A 22490-nucleotide genomic window follows, 5' to 3' on the forward strand; every position below is an offset into this window, starting at 1 on the left:
AAACAGGAGATTTTATTCTCTACTTCCCGTCAGCAGATGATGTCCAGACACTTCCCGGGAAGCAGGGCTTAAGTACACATAGCGGTTGTTCCAGAAATAACAAATGGCTCCCTTTCATCCTCCTTTGTCTTACGTTCATAGCTCAGCATACACTGTGTGATACAGAATATCCCTTTGGTCGGTCTGGGTCAGCTGTACTGGTTATGTCCCCTCCAAGATCTTGCCTACCCCCAGCCCACTGGTTAGAGGAATATTCGGGGGGGGGGGGGGGTTGATAGAGAGGCAGCTACCACCTTTCTAACTACCAGTACAAAGCACAACACTATGAGGGCTGCTATGGGGAAGATTAACTCTGTCTGAGCCAGCTGCAGTACACCACCAGGTAAAAGACCACTTCAGTGGCTGCAGAGTCAGTGTGTTGGCCCACCTTGCTGTGTTGCTTTGGCACCTTCAGTACCACCAGGCTTTGAACCCCTAGATTGCAGCAGCAACTTGTGGGGCATCCCTTCTATATGAGATGACCTTAATCCCTCACCCTTTTCCTTGCCTTCCGTCTCCTTTCTGTCCTTCAGCAACCTCCATGGAGCTATCAGCATGGGCACAGGGCAGGCATGCTTATAGGAATACCTCCACTGAGTGCTTGTTCAAGTATATAGATTACTGTGCTTTTTTCAGTGATGCTTTTCTGGTTATACCTTCACTTTGTTACATTCATATGTGCTTCTCTTCAAAGCCTTGACTCTTCTGGTTACAGCAAGGTTTTTTCATCAGTCTGAAACGAGCAGGTTTGTCAGAGTACTCTTGATTATGGGGCTTGCAAGACTGTTTTCCCTCTTAAGACAGTCTACTTGATTTCTTTCCTAAGACAGTATGAATACTGACAAAGATTCTTCTGCTTAATGTTTCCTTTGATACCCTAATTTTCATCCTTTGACCTTCATATCTCTTCCTATTCCTCCTTCCCCTCTATATTTTTTATTCCATTGGGAAATGGTGGGTGCTGTTGTTTATACAAAGCTTAAAGCATTCTTAAATAAAAATGTTAGAAAGGCAGATTAATTTATTTGACTTACATTTTGGGGGGTAGTTTGAAGGCATTCCTCTCTAAAATATCCAGATAAAACTTAGCTTAATTTAGTGAAAATAAATCTCACTAAACTGAAGACATAGTATTCTGTCTCTCCAGCAGACAGAGATTTGAAAAGACTCAAGTAGAGAAAGCTCTCCTCATTTCCAGAGGAAAATTAATTCCAAAGAGGACTTAAGTGCTAATGATTACCAATATATTTCATGGAGAGCTGTGCTTTGCACGGATATCTTATTTAAGGTGAGCTAGATTGCGTTTGGATGGATTCGGATGATGAGAATCACTCTGGATTCAGAAATGCTTAAGTTATTGTAGAATGTGTTCCTGATTTGGAAGCCCTGAAATGTAGAGAAATTTGCTTAATTCCTTCAGATTTACTGGTTTTGTCAAGTGACAATATCTTGAACTCACCCACAGAGCATGGTAGTCAGTTAAAAAAGATTGTGAAATTTTATTTTGCAGTTCTGTTCAGCAGTGCTTCCAGCTCACTGTCAAGGACTGGCTGCTTCACCCTTGCCTACTTCTTGCAGTTTTATCTCTGGACAGATAGTTGAAATAAGCAAAACATAATAATCTCATTTGGATCAAACTATGAAGCTTTCAAAAATAAAGGAAAATACAGTCTCCTTTCCCCTTCCCCCACCATCACTATAACACTGAATAAACATATAAGTAATCTGCTGGCCAGAGCAGAATATGGGGCAACACACTGGCATTGGTTGTTGCTTCTCAGAGTTGGAGGAGGCAATTCGTTCTGACTGAACATCCAATGACTTTCAAAGATAGATCAAGTCCATACATTTGAACCAAGTTTTAACTTCAAGTGATGAATGCTCAGCTACCTGATAAATCCCACTTCTGAAGCTTTCCTGGAGCAGTGGAGCAGGTGGTACTTACTTTAGCAGTGGCTAAATGTAGCTTTATAAGTTGAGGGACCTAAGATCTTTCATTAGCTTCAGAGTAGGTTATCTTTACCTCTAGTGAGAGGTTGTTTTAGGGTACAAAATGTTTCAAAAGAAAAATAGATAACCACATAAATGTCAGAATGATACAGGAGGTTATGCTGCCATATTATAAGTATAAGGGAGGATGGATGAATGTGTGGGATGTAAAGAGATGGTGGAGGTGGTGTACTGTTATTTATCCAGTGATCATTAAAAAAAAAAGTAAGCCAAAGACCATGTCTGTAGAGTTTTTGGTGTCCACTTATTATTTATTAATCAGAAACTTTGCCTTCTTTTGGTCCTCTCTTAGAGAAACAGTAATGATTCCTATGGGTCAAGATGGCACAGATTTTCTACGTACTTTCACTGTCCCAGAAGGCCTTGATCCATGTTGCATCTGCTAGCTGAATAAATTTGGTATCATCTGAAATTTCATAGATTAAATTATGTAATGCATTATGCAAGCATGAACAGAACAGAGATATTCCAAAATGGTTTAAGAGATTAGAAAAATGAGAGCATGTGAGAAAATGAAAATAGGGGGAAAAAAACAAATGCAAATACAGCTAAGACAAAGTATGTTAAAAATTCATATCTAATGAAAGAGACAGACCAGAGCAGAATGGTTCCAAAAGATGATTATATGCTCACTGCATGTAGTGCACAGGAACACTTACAAATGCCTCTGGCAGTAAAGCTGGCCACAGTAAATCCAGGCCTCCTATAAAGACAGAGGAAATTACATGGCATCCTCACTAAAGATGGTGAAACAATAAAATATTGGAAGCTCTCGTTGCTGGAAAGATACTGGTAATTTGGAGGGAATTTGTCAAAAACTGGCAAGAAGTGGATTGCTGGAGATAGAGATACTAGTTTATAAAGAGGGTTCAGAAGATTTAAATAAGTGTAAGTTGGCAGTAATGTCCACTTTCAGATGTTTCAATAATGTGACTACTGAGGGAGGGAATAATATGGAACTGCTTTCAACATTCAAGGCTATAGTTATCATTATAATACTAAGTCTTCTGCAGGTTTGATCCCCGAAATAGATCTCTGAGCCATATAAAAGCTGGTCCCACCAAAACCACCTTAAAAAATATACGCATAAACCATAAAGTTCTTCAATAGCAAATATCGAGTGAAAATAATTTTGAAATGGAAAAGAATTTTTTTTTTTGTTTTGGACTATTTCTCCTTTTTATTTGGTTCATAAAATGATAAAGATGTACACTTCTTTCTGACCCCAGAAGTCAGAAATGCCTTTAAGAACCTTAAAATCACAGCAAAGTTTAATAAATTGACACAAGTTCTGTTTGCTGGTCACCACTGTCATAATTACTAGCACTATTTCTTCTGCTGATTATTAGATTAACATAATTTCTGAACTTGCCTTTTAATTTTGTCCCTAACACCCAAAGAAAGGTGGGTGTTTTGCGGAACACCAGTGGTTGAGGTTCGTTATACTAAAGAGTAAAGTGCTAAGCTAAGGAGCCTGTGTAATGTATAAACAGATTTTTCTCCTGAATCAAAAAGCTCATGCTGTGTACTTCTACTTATATCAGCTGTAGCACATAGAAACACAAAAGAGGCAACAACACTTCAGAAAAAAATTAAACTGAAACCATTAGGAGCTTCAAAGATAAAAACAATATCCTGAATTCTGCCCAGAGCCCCAGGCAAGTGCTGCAACTTAGCAATGACTACTGTAAATGTAGTTTTCCTTAATATTCTGATTATCAGTGCTGCTCTAAATTATCTCAGTTTCTAAATAGAAAATTGGTGGTATCCTACCCACTGGAGTAAAATAGAATACGACAAAACAAATTCCCCTCCAGAATAAAAGTTGCTATTTATTTTTCCAGTTTCAGAAGAGCACTTCACTTCTGTTGCTACTGTTACCCAGGAAAAGGCATTGCTCCAAACAAGGTTATGGCTCCTGGTTCAACAAGATGTTTAAGCTGGTGCCTAATTTTAGTCACTACCCCAGCCAAGACAACCTCAGCCTGTGCCCATAAAATGTAGCCATGTTCTTATTAACTTCATCAAATAAAGGCTCTGAATTACAAATGTAATTCTCCAGTAGGAGCTGCATTCCTTCAAAGTAAATGTCTTTGCTGACCTTGTGGTGTTTCACTCTATCAAAATTTAGAAAGCCCTCTTCATACAGGATTGGAATGGGATTCGTACGAAATGACCTGTGGGAAATACAGCTGTGATATATCTGCATTTCAAGAAAATAACAACAACAAAACAAAATAAATTTCCTATATTTATGACTTTCAGTAATTTCTAAGAAAATGCAAACTCTTCATGAGGCTGTTGCCAGCTCTATTTTAGTGTCCTTATTCTGACACACATATAGACCCACATGGACCCTCTTTTCTGAATATTTTTACCCTTAAGACTTTCTGATGCTGCTCCATGGTCATTATTTTACATATGTCTTCACTGACTAATTTTACGCCATATTTAAGTTTTCTATACCTGTCTACCCCCTCTTTCTTGCTGCTGTCTGCAAATAAGATTAGCACCCTCTGCACAAAATTCTTCAGTTCAGTTATATAATTTGGGATCAAGAACTGACCTCCAAGGCCCAGCCCAACAGCTCTTCTTAGAAGTCAGTGAACTATTATTCCAGTTATTCTGTGTTCACAAAATTTAGACTTTTATAGCTACTTTGAAAGGCTTGATTATAAACTTCCTTCCTATAATTTCCTTTCAAGACTATCACATGAAAATGTAGAAGGTGTCTTGCGGAGTAGGTGTCTATGCTCACAGTGTTTCCCCTGTCTGTAAACTGTCAGTAAATTGATACAAGTATTGTGAAATTAAGCACTCATACCTGAAGATAGTCTAAAAATTAATAATTTTCCACTGCATTAATATGTACCTGCTGCACATATTATATATTTATCTCGGATTTAATGGGATACTTGAAAATCTATATTTAACAGGGAAACAGGAATATAGCACATATACTTCAGAGAAACTTTAACTTTTGGGATTCCTTGATTGCTGAGTGCCTGATTTTAAAAGCTGTAGCTTGCATCTTTATTAGTATAATTTGACTATTATTTCAAAAGTAATAATAGTGATGGATGCTTAGGAATATTTAAAATATGGTTCTTCAGCTGTGCTATGTACAAGCTTTTCACAGAGCCTAGCTGGGAGCAGACTCCTTTTCTAAATGTACAGTTTTCCTAGCTGTCATGGTTTAAACCCAGTCAGCCATAAATCAGGCACCCTCTCTCTCTCTCACTCCTCCCCTTCTTTCCCTCCCCCAGCTCCTGAAGGGATGGGGAGGAGAATCAAAAAGAATGTAACTCCCACGGGTTGAGATAAGAACAGTTTAGTAACTAAGGTATAACACAAATCGCTACTGCTACCACCAGTAATAATAATGATAAGGGAAATAACAAGGGGTGGGAATACAATACCACCCGCCAATACCCAGCCTGACTGAGCAGTGAACTCCCCTTCCGGGTAACTCTCAGTTACATCCTGGGCATGACGAGCTGTGGTATGGAATACCTCTTTGGTTAGTTTGGGTCAGGTGTCCTGTCTCTGCTTCCTCCCGGCTCCCCCTCCTCCCTGGCAGAGCATGAGACTCAGAAAGTCCTTGGTCAGACTAAACATTTGAGCAGTAACTAAAAACATCTGTGTTATCAGCACTGTTCCCAGGCCAAAAGTCAAAAACACAGCACTGCACCAGCTACTGAGAAGGAGAAAAAATGACTGCTACTGCTGAACCCAGGACAGTAGCCTTCTCTGTGGAACTGTTAAGTTGTTTAAATTTAAATTTACCTCCTGCTTCAGCAGTTTAGCTTGTAAATTTCTGTACTCCAGTAGCTAGACAGTTATCTAATAGACCACATATGTCATTACTGCTCTGATCAGTCATTCAGTATTCTAGCAGGCTTCTCCATTGACTTTGGGAACTAGGTCCAGATCTGCTTTAGACATGAGATTCATGGACTGATAGTTGAAATTAGGGACCTATATTATGTAATTGAGTTGAGCCTCTCAAAATAGCCTTAAGGAGTTAACATATTCATATTACAGAGTAAGATAGGCACCTAAATCCTCTGGATATATCACTCTGTGTTCATGCCACCTGCAGTATTCTTCAACTTCTACATCTGTACAAATAAATACATAATGCCCTTTTTGGATATAAATTATAAAGTTATTTGAGTGATTTCCATTGTATTATAGTAAACGGACAAAACAAAAGATCACACTCATCTTTACACTGTCAGTATTTTTCTAATGTAGAAGAGGCATTTGCTAATAGGGAATATGGAGTCTTTGACATTTTGGGTCCCAATCCTTCAGTGAAGCTAGTCATGCACCTGCTTACTTTGTACACACATCATTCTAATGAATTCTAAAGGACTATTCATGTGCATAAAGCTAAGCCTGTGTGTAAAAGCCTTTGCAAGACTGGGCCTAAGTTGTAAGTTTGATAATGACCTGAGACTGATTCAACAGAGAACAAGCAGTCCTTTTTAAATGTTGAGAAGTGTAACTCCAGCTCAGCTGCACAGGTATGAGCAGTGCTAAGAAACCTTGTTATACATGGCACTGTCAAAAGTGACCAAGAAAAAAACGAAAAAGGATACAACATAGATTTTTTTAATTATTATTATTTATATCTTATAATGCAGCATTCTTAATCTTTTTCATTCTTGTCTTCAGCTTGATTTTGTTATGTCTATGGATTCCATTTGAATAACTTTATTGCAGGAACTCAGAAATGTTACTGGTTTATATTCATATAAATATATCACCTGTATGAAAGAGTAGAACTGCTTAGAGAATGGTAATTGTGAGCAATCATAACTGTGCTCTTTGGAACATTTTTGCTTGAGGAGAAGGTAAGACCAGCTCTGTTTCACAAAGAAGTGCATGGAAGAGCTTTCCATATTTACTTGTTCATACCATGCCATATTCTGACTTCTGCTGCAAGTGCTTTGTCCTGCACTGCAGCAGTTTGTGTTTTCAGAGACAGCACATCACCTGCAGGAGCCTTCTAACAACATCAGGGCAATTCCAGAGGTTGTGATACACCTCTTGAAACATTTTTCTTGATAATGCTTCCATGAGTTGTTTCCACCAGGAACTTCCATAGATTTTGGTAACAGAGTTGGGTTTTTTCTTGTGTTTAACATTAAACATGCAGGCAGCCTGACAAAAATCACCATGAAAAATCAGTGAGATTACTTAAATGGAAACTGAGTTCTCACTTGGGGCTATAGATTGCGGCATTTAATATGCTAAGTGTATGAAATAGGCATGCTTATGCACAATCACAAAAGATAAATGTTTTATTTTGCATAAAGCTGTTGTTTTATCATGATCTATTCACTGCTAAAATAATCACTCTACTTTGTGGCCTTTAGGTAACATTGACTATGAAACATCACTTGTTTGTTAGGCTTACTAAGATAAAGTTGGTAAAAAAGAGTGAAAGAGTCTTAATCAAGTTTTAGTTACGCTAGACTGGTCCATCAGAAAATTCCAGTTTCCTCAGTTAAAGAATTAATTTAATAATCTCAGATGGGTGAAGCAGTGAGCAGATTAGGCATGGAAAAAAACATGCCAAAGCTGCCACGGGTGAAGGTGGCAGTCCTGGGACCACCACTGCTGGCTTTATTCTGGTTGTTGGCCTTGGGGACATGTTTTGCTAAGTTTGATGCAGGAAAAAGAATGAAGAAGGTACTTCTTATAAAGCATGGTCCTCCTTTCCTAACCTTTTTAATTATTATTTAAGTGAAGATTAAAGTTATGGAGTTGGAGAGTATTTTGCTATTCTATAATTTAGCAGTCAGGCTGAAGTTTCCTTTATGTTCTTGCTGTTTTTACGCAGGCAGGCTAGAAGATGGACATTTGACAGGCCACAATAGACTGCTCCTTTCCCAGGTATCTCCTGCTTGTTTCCTTTATCTCTGAATAGGAAATGGCTTAAAGGCACCTGTGTTATGAAGGTCCCAGGGGCAGCTGCCTGACTACTGAATGCCTGATTATGTGTTAACATGCTTTGTCAGATATTGGCAGAATCTGTTCTCTTCTTTTGCCTTTTCAGCAAGGGTACCATTGACAGACTGGCTACCCATTTATAGAAATGTTGTCCATCAAACTGTGAGGAAGGACAATGGTGTTTTTCTGTGGCCAGTGACTGTGGGAAACTTTTCTTTGGCTATTCAGGCAATTTTTGTAGCTTGCTCTGAAGAGGAGAGACTGATGAGTGCAAAAAGTACAATTAAGCAAAGCCAGACTTCAATTGAAGGCTGTAGTGTAGTCTGCTGTTCTCATTTTTTTATTTGGAAAAAATCTATGGGTTTTCACGTTGCTGTGTGGCATTCAGCGGGGGGCTATTACAATCCTAAATTTTTTTTCTAGACCACCTAATTCTAAGTAAAAATTAAATGTAATGAGAGCCACTTGGAGTTCTGAATATTTTAAAGCATAATTCCCACAGAAGGGATTCGACCTAAACTGCGGAGAGCATCAGTTGGCTAATTATAGCTGCATTTTATATTACAGCAGGTGTCAGATGCAGTCATCTCAATAAAGTCCACATAATACTCTGGAAAATAACAAAAGCTTTTCTTTGAATGTGGGTACTAATTTCTGCTAGGTGTCATATGAGCTCTGATACTTCTTATTGGCATTAACAAGAGCACTGCAGCGCTCAAACATGCTTTTTGCTTAGGATGAATTGATACTGTAAAGCACTTACTAGTCAGCCTTGGCAGATGTCGGTAGTTAATACTAGTGTTGCAGAGGTTGGTGTATAATGCAAAGAGTCTTATGTAAATACTTTTAGATGATGGGCTGGTTTTGAGAATGAGTGCAAGCCATGCACCAACTTACTTAATGAAAGCTAAATAGACAACAGCAGGATAACTGCATTTCCTTTAGCTTCTATCTTAAGTCCTCTGCAAGTAAAGGGCAGATGGGAAAGCAGTAAACTAGGTAGATTAAAACATTACACTTAATAAGCATGTTATGCTTTCATACCATTTTCCCAATTCAATGGAAGTAGCAAGTTTGTTACTGAAGTGATGGGTGAGAAAGGTTTTTCCTAAGCCTTGAAACTGAGATTCCCTGAATTGTATCCGACATATCTTTAGAATTGTATCTAAATTGTATTTTCAGAACTGCCCATAAGCGGTGAAAATACAATCTACAGGCATTTGATTGTCACCTGACTTTTAATTTAAAGATGGGATTTTACAATTCCAAAAGGAATATATTGTAAAATATTAATGAATCAGTAAAGTAAATACTGAAGCGGGTAGCTCGCACAGAAACCCTTGAATACAAGGAATTGTAATGACATTATGTGGAATTTCAGGTATAATGGGCATGGTGAAAAGCACAGGCAGCAAAGCCTGCCCAGCTGATTGTGCTTGGCCTAACATGAAACAGAGGCACTTCCGAAGCTTGCAAGGTACCCCAAGAAGCAGTGAGATGGCAAAAGCTTCAGTACAGAATGGCAGGGTCAGGTCAAAGGAGGCTTGTTGCTTCTCCTGAAGGGGATAAGATGTGCCTGGTCCAAGCACGGTTAAGGATAAGGGCTTCAGCAAAGAGTAATGCTAAACGTTAGGGTAATTATGCACCAGGAACAAACATCTACCATGTACTAGCAAAACAAAGGAAATTTGGCAGATCATGAAAATCCCTTGACATGGGAGTCTTTTGTAAGAGAAACAAGCCACTTAATGATCTACTGTCTAGTGCTATAGATCTCTCCCTTCTATCATCTCCCCAGATAAAAGTACTCCCCAAAATCAGGCTGTCATTGTCTTTGGCGTAGAAGCCCATGGAGAATTGCAGAGTTTATAGAAATAATAAATACAACATAACATAATGAATCTTTTATTTTTTAAATGTAATAAACAGTCAGCTCAACAAAACTGAACCACAAGTTCCAGCATGTTACCTTAGCAACTCTATGAGAAAAATACAATCACAAGTTATGACATATCATTTAATATTTTGTAGAACTGCAAGATAGTTTAAATTACAATTTTAACACATTACATGCTGAATATAGAAACATATAGGAAGAGATTGATTTTGGCCTGAAGACTAAATGCAGCAAGTAATTTGTAAAAAACAAGTGAAAGTAAATTAGAGAAATATATTCATATTAACAATACATGCATTTCTGGACTAACATACACATATTGTTCAAAAAAAAGTTTTTAGATACACTAATGAACATATGTAATCCATCTAGCCTCAGCCTGTCCAAAACCAAATACAGAAACCAAACACAGAGGTACAGAGGAGAAACCAAAGAGAAAAATAATTCCTTGGCTAATCTGTGCATGGCATCTGGGAGCAAAGGCCTGTTTATGAGAGCTTTAGCTCTCACACGTGATGTTACCTCTAAGGAAAGACATATGAAAAGGCCTGAGAACAAAAGCCCAATTATAAAAGCTGAAGGCATGATTGCCATTGTTACAAGTGAATTTACTAATTTACCCTATTTATTCTGCATAGCCGCCTTCTGAAACCTTTTAATATTGAGAGCAGCCTGGCTTAACTTGGAAACCTCAGAGGAGTTCTGTGAAATGCTGGGAAAGTAAACAAGAGGTAGAATTAACTGCCAAAACTGTGACCCTTGTTGTCCTTTGGTTGTCTCCTTTTTAGCCCAAAAGGAATGAGGGGGCCACCACTGTACTACATTGCTTATGCACTATTGCTTTCCCCTGTCTTAAATGCCTGGTGTTGCAGTGTGTTCCTCTGTATGTGATACAGAGCTGGGTATTAAAGAATAAAACCTCCTGCTGCTGGTAGACATCCTATTGTTTACATCCTAGAGAAAGGTAAGGGTAGTTATCGGCAAGTAGAGGTGCTGTTGTAAAAAGTAACTTCCAATAGTGTCATTCAGAATTTATTACCTTCCACAGATTACAGAAGCCTAATGGCTTCTTCTTGTGATGTCTCTGAGGATTCTTTGGAAGCAGGCATGTGACATACAGTTCCTATGGTAATGACTCTTACTGCCCTATACATGACATTAGTTTTATGTGTGTGTAATTCCCCTCGATTATTCTAAAAACCTGAAGGAGTCTAGGATAATTTTGTATATCACCTGCTGTGAAAATTGCTTTGGTGTCAAGCAAAATCAACTACTCCATGACCTATACTTCTTGATATTAGCGGTTATATGAAACTTACTGCACTCTCCTTTCTCCACAGTTATTGCTACTTCTTCCCTTCCATTTTTACTGAAAGATTACAGGGATGCAGTTGCACAATATAGGCAGAACAGATGGCAGCTGAAGGTCCGTGTCTGCCAGGTGTCTGCGTAACAGCAGAGTCAGCGTATGCAGCTGAGCATAGCTCACTTTCTGACATAGATGCTCAGTGCCATTTCTCTGTGTCATGGCAAATGAAGTACCTCTAGCAAATTTTAGACTATACTCAACTACCCAGTACTTTGGCAGGCAGAAGTCAGAGGAAGTCTTGCTCTGAATTAATTATAAATGCTTAGAAGACAGAAATAATTCCTGAATTCACAACTGTGGATGCAAAGGATGGACTTAAAACAGGATGTAAAACACTGGGAAAGTGTAGGATCTATATAAATAGAACACCTATAAATATAAACAGTATATAAATTATCACCTATACTCAAAGAAAGCTTGCAGGAGATGAGCTCAAATTTGCTGGCAGACTCCAGTAGAGAGAGGAAGACAAATCTTTAGAGACAGAAAGGAAGTCATGTAGTCCTATGATAACTAGGAGAAAAGAGCTGCTTCTTGTACTCTGGGAGAGCAGGATGATATTCTGAGCTATGTGGAATTGCCTTCCTCTTGATAGGGCTCAGATCCATCCAACAGCTCATTTCTGATTAGTCGAGGTTTACAAATCAGGTGTCATGGGGAGAGAAGTGGTGTGATGCAATATATGCATCTTCCTATGACAGTACCATAATGATATGCCCTTTCCTATAGGTACTGCAGTCACATGCCAGTAGACAGTGCAGATATAAGCTCTTCCAGGCTAATGCTGTCAATCCTCATGTGTAAACAGATGGAGTAGGTGGGAGACTGGGAACCTTGACTGAACGGGAGGGGGGAGAAACCTAAGGAAGAAACCAGGTGATGCCTTACATGAGAAGCAGTTTGGGAAAGAGGAGATTTTCACCATAGAGGTTGAAGGACTTAAAATAGCTAGGGAACAAAGGAAGATAGGAAATGCAAGAGGGAGTTCTGGTCATGGTGCCTACTGTGATTGACACATTAAGGGACCAGAAGGTAAGGACACAGGCTAAAGCCCTATGTCTGAGAAGGCTTTGTGCTTCTCCGACAGTTTTATAGGCAACTTTATTTCATTGTCTTTATTCTGATTACAATGCTGTGGAACCAAACAAACTGGGGAGACAGGGGAGGAATATTGTTCCTGTAGCTTCAGATTACAGAAAGGGTTGGGGAGTGGAAAGAAAACAAAAACCACATGAGAAGGAAGAACTGAAAATTCCCAGGTGGTCCCACTGACCACCATAGCTGTCAGGAAGGTGGTTTGTGCATAAGAGAATGGCAAGGTCCCAAGGGTGCCAGCAGTGCTGTACTATTTGTAGTGATTTCGTAGTGAGATACAGGGATGACTTTATCTATTACCAGTGTTGTGAAGAACTGAGCTGTGGAGTCTAATGGTGAAGAATTTCATTCCAAGCCTATGAGAATGAAAACATGGTGCTTGCTGCACTGTGTGAAAGATGTATCTTCTTTGAGAGCTCACTTCTTTCATTAAAGGAAAAAGTTAAAATATTTTAATAAAAATTAAGATTAACACTTGATATGTCTGTGAACAAAGATTTATTTTTCAGCTGTGTGACAAAAGACCATGAAATATCTTCATCTGGCCTTTCATTAAGCCACACTATTTTTAAGCATATTTCAAGGAAAGTAAGGAGTTTGGAGTATTAGAAACATATACAAAGATTTTGCAGGTAATATGTATGTGAAGGTTCAAGTAATCAGCCAAGGCCAGAGTACTTGAAAAAGTGAGGGGCTGTTAAATTAAGATAATCTTAAAAATAATTACTGTGATACTTTGGAGAATACTTTTACTATAACAAATTTAGAACATATTTTCTAATTTCTATTATAGTTAGCAAGGTCATTCAGTGACAGAATGCAAAATCTTTTATTTTTCTTATTCAGATACTGTTGGGTGCATAAATTCTACAGCTAATGTAGAAAGGCATTTTAAAATTGGAATTCACTAATGAAGAAATTATGTCTTTGCCCAATATCACACAATAATTTTTATCTTGTGAACAGAGTTTAACAATACGCAGGCTCAGGCTGGCTTTATTCCACTAATACATGCCATTTCCAAAAGTGTTACCTATATATTAAACACAGTGCACACACAAGTGTCCTAGCATTCCTTGAAAATGAATTTCAAATCCACATTTATTGTAAGTGCTTTGGGGCAAGAACCATCTTTTGTTACTAAACAATGCAAATGGGATCTTGGCTCATAATTGGGGCTCCTAAGCACAGTGAATTCTTTCACCAATGTCTCACATTCTCTTTCTCCCATTCTTTGTCCCTCTGCAGATTATGCCAGTGTTTACAAAGGTTGGGATCCATTGCATCCTCATCAGTTTTTACATTTGCCCAAGAATCAGATTCAGTTTAGCCTAGCATTCTTCACAAAGATAAAAGGGTGACAGATCCTAACACATTTGTGCTTTTGAAAAGTAGAAAAGCTGATTTCATGCATAAACCCTATCCTAAAGCTGTCTCCAGGGTGAAATTATACCAGTATTGGTATAGGAAGGGGTTTAAACTGCATGCGGTGACGTGCTTGAGCACACTTTCTTATACTATAATCAGAAAATGATGCAATAGCCTTATTGTCCAGTTTTTAACTACTGAAACTTTGCTTTAAATCTGATTTCTTCATGATCAAAAGATACCTAAGACACCTCATTTGTGTCTTAAGTGATAGCCAATCTTCTTTGCATGTATGAGCTTCTATCAGTATTTTTTAAAACTGTAATACGGGGCAAGAAGATGTATTATTGAATGCTTATTTTACAGCTGCATTACCTGGACAAACATATACAAGAGTCATGCATTAATCAAACGTGACAAATAAGTATGTTCTAACATAAATACATGAGTGAATTTATTGAAGTATTGATAATTCTTTGTGATTTTACTCAGTGACAGTGAATAAAAGTGTGATTTAGTAAGACTAGAAAGAAATGTGAAATTATTAAAGGCATACAAAGAGCCAGAAGGGGCAATACTGCCAAATTAGTCTTTTTCTAAGGTCTGATACTTTAGCCTGTAGTTAAAATGAGCTTTGCCACTGAAAGACCATTGTGACCATAATGCTTGTTCCCTAAACAGGAGTGGTGTAGCAACAACTATTCAGTCGCAGGTTCTTAGGTTGTTTGTATAGTATAAAGCCAGTAGAAACCATTGCAATTCTCTAGCTGGACCTCCCACATAACATAGATCTAAGAATTTCATGGAATGAATTCCTTCTGGAATTAGAGTGCATGTTTGAGAAAACCATTGCAATTCTTGATTATAACATTTTCAGAGACAAAAAATATACAAAAATTCTGAGTATGATGTTTCAGTAATTATCATAACAATGAAAGAAATGGGACCTTTAGTCTAAATTTCTGTAGCCTTTAATTTCAGCCACTGAGTCTTGTTGTACATTGCCAAAGGTATAACAAGATTTGCCCAAACTGAAGACATTGATCAATCTTCATGTTTCTTTATTAAAAACCTTATACAACTTGGACAAATTACTCTTTAGTTTTCTCTCTGGGCTTCTCTACAGGCAGAACTTAGTGTGCAGAAAGCATATGAATTCACAAGGCTTCAGCTACTCAGCTCTGGTTTGCCAGGCACACCCATCTGATGAATGCTAAGTAGCTAAGACACAAAATACCTTACCTTAAAGAAAATTTTAATGTAATTTACAGAAGTTTGTTTCTATTTCAGTTTGAAATGAAACAAACTGTGTCTAAAAAAGTTTGAACGAGCAGCAAGGAAAAAAAAGTGGTGTACATTCTCTCCCTTTAGGCAATACTTTTGTGCATGCAGATCACATGAGGCACTGTTATCATTGTCATATAAGCATCGGGCCAGGCTAAACCTTATATTCTCAGAAGTATTTTGTATGCTTATACTTCCATTTGGTCTTGTCAGGGAGCAGAACGATATCATTTCAGTTATGGTCTGAGCAGCACATAGGCATAGCTGTAGTTAGAATTGTGATTACATTAGATTAGATTAGGATATCTAACTCATTTAAAGATCATATATTGGCTTTAAATTAATTAGGGGGGATAAAAAATTGTCAGGGAAGGAAAAGAGTTAATGTCAAAATCTTTTCCAACAAGAAGATCATTATTAATAGCAAGACATCAGTGGAACCCTTACCTTCATGGAAATCATGATTAGAGGTTGTAAAGAAGTTAAAGAGATACAGGTACAGAAGAATGTTGCTATTATTTTATCTCGTGGGATATGTTGCACAGTATTAGGAGCCTGGATATGGATTTGGATGGTAGAACCACTGACAGGCATGTGACTGCATGGAATTGCAAGATGGTAAGTGCAGCTCATAGTCCCACATTGAAACCCAGTATTCTGCTGCTAAAGGGCAAACAGAGATGATAAGGACCTCCTATGAAGTAGTAGACCTCTGGAAAGATCCAGAAGTCAGTATTTTAAATACTGATTTGGACAGCTGGTGTTACCAGCATGATCATAGTATTCCAGAAACCTACCCAAAGCAACACTGATATGGACCAGATGTAGGTGATGTGTCATTGAATCCCTACTGAGATAGATGTGCAGTTCCTGAGGAAGTCATTCTTCAGGTAGAAAATACATGGCCATGATTTTGAAGCATGTAGCTACAAATATCAATTATGACAGCAGCTTGATGTAACTGCTTGATCCAAATCCAAGGCATCCTTCTTAGACAAGACCTGAAATTGAGAGCCAAAAAAGCTGTTAGCACTACGGGTTGAGATTGAGTACAGTGTTGCAGGGAGAAATCTCATCTGAATTTCTGCCACATCCTCTAACATCATATTAGCAACATCAGAGATTCCTGTTTAAGGGCCTCCCATTGAGAGAACTCCTGTCAGCTTCCTTGTTCCTATGACAAAACCAGGCCATGTAAAACCATGTGTTGTTTACTTGAATCCCATTACCAAACAATGCACATGATTTAGCATCTGGTTTTTCCTCAGGCACTTCTACCTGAGACACCTTTAGGATGGCCAGCTGCAGGACTATCCCCACAACTCTAGGACAGTTCTGAGCAGGAATGTCCTCCCCCCCATAGAAGTGGGGTCAATGTGCATACCGATGTGCAAGTAGTGGGGGTCAGAGACATAAATGTGCATACACATATGGCAGAGCAGGATCAAGAAACCCAAGCTCATGCTCTCATTAGGATACTCTTATCACATTAGCCAAAGTCTGACTTGGTTGTGCTTTGTCTGTACCTGTGCCTGTGACTTTTATATCTCATGCTGTTTTAACAAGAGATGGAAGAGATCCAGTCAGAAAAGCCAAAGCCTTGTGATGAGATCTGGTCGTATTGGGCCTTTGTAGTTATGCTGCTTGTTTGGGAGTCAGGATCTTTGAGTGAGGAGGCCTAAACCAAAATTTTTGTAATTACTTGCGGAATTAATATCACCTTCAGATATTAATATGAATACATCATCTTACTCTTCCTACTTGGCTGTAGGCTACATTTGTTTCATAATTAGTCTGCCCTTCTTTCCTTGTTTTGGGAGATATCTATTAAAATTGTCATAAGCAGTTCACAATTTCTAGTCACATTTTTTCGTTCATGTTCTTCTCACATTTGATTTGATTGATTTGTTGTCACATTTGATTGATTTGTTTTATTCTGTTCAGCCATCAAATTTCTTTACCATCCCTTGCTCCCAGGCAACCACTAATGCTTAGTTCTGCAAATAATTCCCCTTTACCTCCTCACCATAAGGTCCGATGGAAGACTACATGGCAGAAGCAACAATCTGAATAAAGATATCATCATCTAGGATTTCTAGGCAATTCACTAATGTTTTGACATTAGAAACATGAGAAACACAAGAAGCACCAGAGCTCTTGTAGACGACTCCTTTGAGGGAAAGCAGAGGTTGGCCAGTTCCAGCTCTATGCCAGGCTATCACTTCTCCTCCTTCAGTCTTTAAATAAGTAATAACTGTTGGTTTTAACATCCCAGACATGTGAGTTTCCTCTCAGGTCTCAGAAATACCAATGAGATTGATTTTAGACTCATATTAGAGCCCTTTTTTTTTTTTTTCAACTGGGCTTCTAGCAATGGTGCCTTGGCATTTTCATAATTCCTTTTCTTTGTGCTCTTTGATGTCTGTTCTCAACATCTCTAATTTTTGTACTATGTAAGCGCTCATTTGTTTCCTCTTTTACTCTGTCCTATAAGTGCAACACCTCCTCTGACTCCTGTTGATCCTTCTGTTATAAGCCTGCTTCCTCCTCCACCCAGAAGCCACACAAACTGTGTAGCCTCCATTCACCCCTGAGATAAACTGGTACTCCATCAACCTTGCATCATTTATGTAATAATGCATCATTTAGGTAATAAATCACTTTTTGTTCTGTATTTTGTATTGTCTTAGAGTAGGCTTGCAGTATTCTGTGATAAAGCATAATACTGCATCAAGCTGATTACCATCTTGTGAGCACCACGTTGTACTGGTAGCCACAGAATGCATTTCCATTAACATCATCATTTTGGGATATATTTAAAATGTGGATATAAATAAGCAGGGCTTAGAAAAGTGATTTATCCTGCACATTGCTTTTAGCTTCACTTTTCTCTATTTAAGCATCCTCTGACAGACTTCCCTGCCTTCAGCTGGAAATAGTAATGCTGTTGTAGCAGTGGTGATCTAAGAATAGGCAGAGACACAGGGCATGGAGAAAGAGGTACATCAGATGAGCTGGTGTGGTTGCAAACGAGAGGCAAGATTTAAGGAGCAGCCTCCTCACCAAACTGTTACTGCAGAGCTGTGATCATGGAGTGCCAGAAAGCTTGTCCCCCTTTCCCACCTCCACTAACTTGTCTTATAGAAGATATTCTCTCTCTGTACAAACTGTGTGTATCCTAAGTCACAAGGAGATTATGTTATTTCAATTAATTGTTGAGTTTTGTCTTGATGTCTTTATTCAGAACCTTGAGTGAGCAATTTTGGATGTACAAGTTGTCTTCTTCAAGATGAGAGGTCTACCTTCTATTCTTCTTGTGCTTTGAAAGCACTGTCTTTAGTGAACAATCTGGGGAATGTTTGAATTCCCAGATTAGGGCTATATCAAAAGTAACTGTTAAAAATCTTCCTACATATTGTCATTCTTTTAATCCTGTTAGTCTCCTCCATGTTTATTCTGGTTAGGATTTCTCTTATCAGACACTCAAAAAAAGTAAGAGGTTGAAGGGTAATGTGATGTTAACACATTTATGATAGATTAACTATAGCATTGGTGTCTCAAACAGATGTCTGCATAGGTCTTGGAAGAAATGAAAAGCAAAATGCTGCTGTGCGAGCTAATCCACTGTTTTGTCATAATATTTCCAGAATTGCAGTCAGCTATAAATTAGTTTGAAGGATTTTTTCTGTAATAACAATTTTCAGCATGAAGCTTGATGTTCAAGTTGAAATCTCAAACTGCTACTGATATCAGAGAAGAAACAAAACGATTGGAGGAAGAAATAGCAGTGAATTTTTTAGCTAAATCTGTTCTGGTTCATATGATGTATTATGTAATTATGTATTTGGGTCTTGTGGTAATGATACGTTATTTTGTATGTAAATTGATGCAATAATGAACTTTACTGAAGAGATTTTATAGTACTCTAAATTTGCTTGATATCTATATATCTCTATCTAAAATTGATAATTCCACAAAATAAAAATATGTTTCTATTCAATGTGCTGCACAATTAATCTTAGATTCTTTAATTAGAGTTTATCTTCGTTAAGAATTTCAAGAAAGGATGTCTCCTTCTTTCATGTTAAATTTGGGACTTCTGTAAAATGGTATTGATTTTCAGACATGGATGTTCTCACCTGTTTTCTGTAAGAAACGTACTTCAAAGGTTTCTTGCTCCAGTGTCCAAGCATAGGGGCACACAAAATTTTCAGGATTTTTTGGAAAATATTGATGGCATAACATTTTCATATTTTAAAGCACACTAAATTTTCTGAGCTACAGAGTGTGGGATAATGAAATTAGGTAGGTCAGAAACTCGTATGTGAAATTTCAGTATTTTGGAAGTGTTCAGAGGAGAGAGGTTAAAAAACTGTGTCCTTTAATTGTCAGATTAGCTTCCTGGTGAATATGTTGCAGAAATTGCTTCTTTTTTCATATAAATGATTTTTATATTTTCTTTAATCAGGATTAAGTGATCTTATATTAGAAGGGGCTGAATATGGCATTCGCTGCAAATCATTTAGGCAGCTGAGCAATACCACTTACATTAACAATAATGTTTCAGCATCTGCTTAGAGTTATATACATTCTTAAGTACTCTACTGCAACTTAAATGATATGGTTTTGGATAGCCTGATCTTGTTATTACTATTGTCACTAAATATATATAAAGTGAAAGTAAAAACCCTATCATTAATACCCATGTTGCTGTGCTCCCATTTGTTTCAGAATAATAAAGTTTTCCTCTTAGAGAAATTATTTACTTTATTCCCTTACCAATATCACAGTACACTATATTAGTCCTTGATTTAAAATTTTCCTGAATACTCTCTAAAAATGAAAACCAAATGCATGCTATCTATTTGTTCTTCTAATTACATATAGCCTGAATGAAATTCAGAAGGTAGTGAAGCATGATCATTCCTTCCTGAGGCAATATTGGCTGTCCTTCATCAAGCTGTGCTTTTCTTAACAGTACCCCACTTAATGTCCAAAAACAATTTTTAAGATTCTCTCCTTCCCAAAGGTACCCAAACTAAATGGTCTACAATTTCCTGAAGCGTTTACAGTGTCCGTCTTCAATAATGGCATTATGTTGGCCATTTTCCAGCCATCGGGTCTTTTTTGAATAGAATGACTTTGTAAAATGTTTGCATAACTTGCAGTAACAACATCCCTACTTTTTTAAAGAAATATCGAATATTGGTAACTATTTACTAGTGGGATGCTGTTATTAAATGCCAATATATTATTATACCATTGGATAGGTTAGTTATTAGTTTCCCTTTCCCAAAACCAAATCCACTGTCTATGACTCATCTACAAAATACTCGGGGTATTTACTATAAATCATATTTGCATTCTGTTGCTGGTTGCTTATAGTAAGCATCCTTAAAATAAGACGTTGTTTTACTAATAGGAAACAAGCTAAATCACTTTGTTTAATACATTGTCTTTAAACTGAAAGACAATGTTCATGCAACAGATTTTAAAAGTAGCAGAAAGTTAAAGAGATAGTCTTGGTATTTAATATGTAATTAATTTCCTTTAAAGTGCTTCAAGACTAAGATAAAAACTAACAAAAAATAGATACAGGACATGTACAACAATATGCATAAAAAGATGGGTATTAGAAAAACTTCTAGTGCACTTGTAGGTGTCAAGGCCTGCATGGTCTATCTACTTATGGCAAAAGCCATAGCTTACTAACACAGACTCTCAAGTGTCATACTCCTCTTGAAATATGTTAAGTTTAGTAGTAGCAGTAGTACAGTATCACATTTATCTGCACTGGATAAAATGCCGGTACAGGAGTTTAAGGCTAACTGTTCTGTGTCCATATAATAAAAGAGGGGTTACTGCCCCACAGAACCTACATGCGAAATACTGGAAGAGAAAAACAGTCTGGATATTGCAAAAAGGAGGACACAGTTTAATAGTTAGATGTCAGTCACTAGCAGTCACTATGAAACTGCTGTTGAGGGTTCCTCATTAAGTCAGTGTTAACTGATTGACCATATGCATACTCCTGTCTTCACCAAACGCAAGGTAAAATATGTTATGTGAAACTGCTTTCCATAAAAATATGGCTGTGTGCACATATGGTCAATTACTACAGCTCAGTTTATACTCAGTAGTTTTCTAAGAGTTGGTACTGCAAGATGTCTAAACCTTGTGTTTTGGTTAGCAGTTTTTGTGAGGTTTTTGGTGGTTTGTTCAATATATTGCTCCAGCACTTCATTTGCAATACAAATTTTTCATTTTAAATAATTCATACTTAATTACAGTAGTTTTCAGTTTATGTGGTCCTTTTCATTCTTGAAATGCTTTAGAAGCATTAATTCCCACAAAGTTTTGAGAAGCAATTAAGTATTAATGTTCCATTTTTACAAACAAAAACCAGAAAATACAGAGGTTGGGCAAATATTTCTGAACATCAACTGTAAAATTAGGCACTGACTAGATAGAGGCATGATCTAATTTTCAGAGGCACTGAAGACATTTGCATATTCAGAATGGAAACGTTTGTTCTAGTAGTTAAATTCATAAAGAATCTTGGATACCATAATACTGAATATTACAAGTTTTTAACTACCACGATCAAGACATGGGAGGAGTTCATTAACTCAGAATAATGTTTACAGCAGGTGAGCATGAAGCTGCCTAAGCTAACACAAAGCAAAGACTGATTTCCAGATTCTTACAATTCCAGCTGTATAAATAACCCTTTACAAACTTCCCTCCATGTGGGCTGAAGAACTCTGCATCCTTTCCTGGCATGAACTGCCTAATCATTTTTTAGAGAAAAAGGGAAATGGGAGAATTGTGAGTGTGATCATAAAATCTGTTGCCTCGAGCACTTACAAGACCGGGCAAATTCTAGGCCTGCTATTTAACAGCTCCAACATTAATGAAGAATGTATCCCAAGAAGAGATTTCAGCCAAACAGTGAAGTTGTTGGGAGTGGTGTATTTGACCTTGCTTTTTCTTTCAGCCTGAGAAGACAACTGAACCTCATCACGAGAACATGGTACAAAAAGCAGGTCAGTACATGCCTTTATTTTTAATAAAATAAAATGCTAACACTCAGGTTCACACAAAATTGATCTCCTACATACACACTTCACATGCTCTGAGCACAGTTACTATTTCAGGCTTCTCAAAAGTCATAGGTGGTTGGCCTATGTGGCCAGTTTCTTTATATGAGCAAGGGAAAGTGGGTATGAGGTGAGTGTTCTGCTGCCTAGCACTTGCGAGCATGTATAGAAAGATACGTCTAAGTAGTGAAAATTATAACTGGTAGTATCTCTGGCCTGTGGGACTAAGTTGCGGCTTTAAAGATTTTGACAAGAGTGGTGTTGAGGCTGTCATAAATATATGCCGTAAGGGTATGACTATAATGATAGGCATTGAAGTGTTCACCTTGAAGTTATTCTCAAGTATTTTGAGCCCATGAGCCAGTAT

General features: G+C 37.6%; 1 long non-coding RNA gene across 2 annotated transcripts; it reads left to right on the forward strand.

The window, feature by feature from the left end:
* Window positions 1-309: 309 nt before the first annotated feature.
* On the forward strand, window positions 310-20444 carry LOC134166120 (uncharacterized). Of its 2 annotated transcripts, XR_009965759.1 has the most exons (4): window positions 310-382; window positions 1618-1973; window positions 7901-7953; window positions 13620-20444. It is a non-coding gene; the product is annotated as an uncharacterized LOC134166120 (long non-coding RNA). The 2 variants fall into 2 exon arrangements; XR_009965757.1 differs by having other exon boundaries at window positions 316-1973.
* The last annotated feature ends 2046 nt before the right edge of the window (window positions 20445-22490 follow it).

The sequence above is a fragment of the Pezoporus occidentalis genome, unplaced genomic scaffold (assembly GCF_034315485.1).
Source record: "Pezoporus occidentalis ecotype Australia unplaced genomic scaffold, CSIRO_AGI_Poc_V1 ctg108, whole genome shotgun sequence".
Taxonomy (NCBI): Eukaryota; Metazoa; Chordata; class Aves; order Psittaciformes; family Psittacidae; genus Pezoporus; species Pezoporus occidentalis.